Source organism: Akebia trifoliata, chromosome 1 (assembly GCF_017979445.1).
Source record: "Akebia trifoliata isolate Shusen 1 chromosome 1, ASM1797944v1, whole genome shotgun sequence".
Classification (NCBI taxonomy): Eukaryota; Viridiplantae; Streptophyta; class Magnoliopsida; order Ranunculales; family Lardizabalaceae; genus Akebia; species Akebia trifoliata.
In genome coordinates, this window is record NC_141375.1 from 28,636,984 (window position 1) to 28,638,720 (window position 1,737).

Below are 1,737 nucleotides of genomic sequence, written 5' to 3' on the forward strand. Positions count from 1 at the left end.
TGGTGTAAATGAGCAGTATAAAGAAGCATCTGATGGAGTGATTACTATGGAAAGGAGTCCCACTGATGAACAAAACGTACCTTATGAAGAAATGAGTCACTGATGAACAAAACGTACCTTATGAAGCAATACCTATAGACGAAGTACCAAAATCATAAACTCTCATGGGTGAAGAAATGCAGGCCTTTGAATTTCTGGAGAAGCTCAACATAAAGGCTTTGCTCAATCTTTTCATTCTTAAAAGCATACCATTATTTCTCATCAATGATTGTGGTTCCCATTGTGTTGGGACCTAGGGTTTGTTAAGCTTCCCATTTATTTATTTTCTTTGCTATTACAGGATCCACAGAACTCCAGCCGTAACCGTGGCTTTGCTTTCATCGAGTATTATAACCATGCATGTGCTGAATATTCGAGGCAAAAGATGTCAAACGCTAAATTCAAGCTAGATAATAGTGCTCCAATCGTGAGCTGGGCTGACCTAAAAATGCAGACTCTGTTCTTACTTCATAGAATTTTTTTTTTTTTCCTTTCGTTCTTTCATTCATTGGTTTCTACTATGCATTGGTCATAAAACAAGGGTTGCCAACCACTTAATGATCTCTCCACGTGGATGTTAAAATGGTAGCTGTCAATGAAAGGGTTTGCTATTTATCAAACACTGACATCGAATTATTTTTTTCAACTGAACGTCACTCTTGCTTTGGAGAGTTGAATGGGTTTTCCGACTAATTGAAAGATTTTTTTTACTTGAATTATGTGAGATTAAGTTGGTTGACTATTTTGTTTTCTTATACAGGTAAAGGCAGTTTATGTGAAGAATTTACTGGAAAAAATTACTCAGGATAAGTTAAGAGAATTATTCGAACATCATGGAGAGATAACAAAAGTGGTGTTGCCACCTGCAAAGTCTGGACAGGAAAAGAGCAGATTTGGTTTTGTGCACTTTGCCGAGAGGTCTAGTGCCATGAAAGCACTCAAAAACACTGAGAAATATGAAATAGATGGTGATCATTATTTAATGGATCTTACATTTTTTTTTTTTAAATTCTATTTTTTAAGTGACGGATAGATGAAGTTGGTTGGGTTTTATTCTCATTAACAGGGCAACTTCTCGAGTGTTCTCTTACAAAGCCACAAGCCGATTGGAAATCTGATGGAGGACTCAATTCACACAAGTCTTCTTTGCTTCCAAGCTATCCACCTCGAATGGGGTATGGGTTGGCAGGTGGTGCCTATGGTGGCATGGATGCAGGGTATGGTGGTGCAGGCTTTGCTCAGGTGATTTTTTTTAGCTCATTAACAAAAGTTGTAGCACAGTTTCTGTTTGAATGTAAATAAATAGTAACTTGTGATTCCACTTGGGACACAGCCAAGTGGAGTACTATTATGTGTTTTTTACATTTCTGATCTTGAATTAAGTTTATTTTGCAGACACTGATTTATGGCAGGGGGCCCACTCCTGCTGGCATGGCAATGATGCCAATGCTTTTGCCTGATGGACGGATGAGATATGTCTAGTAAGCACGTAGATTTTCATTTTATTTTTGCATATCTATTTATACAATTTATCACATCTTATGCCTTTGCCTCACTCACTCCACATGGGAGAAATAGTCAATGTTTCCATGGTCTTGTCCAGAATGCAACGGGTTTGAGTGCCCAAGAACACCTTCATGTGTTGTGTTTTTAAACTTGAATGAATATACAGATGGCAATAACCATGGCAACAGTGGC

At 37.9% G+C, this 1,737-nt stretch overlaps 1 pseudogene; it reads left to right on the forward strand.

Annotated features, from left to right (window-relative positions):
* Nucleotides 1-268: 268 nt before the first annotated feature.
* LOC147411493 (heterogeneous nuclear ribonucleoprotein Q-like) lies at nt 269-1,521 on the forward strand (annotated as a pseudogene).
* Nucleotides 1,522-1,737: the final 216 nt, after the last annotated feature.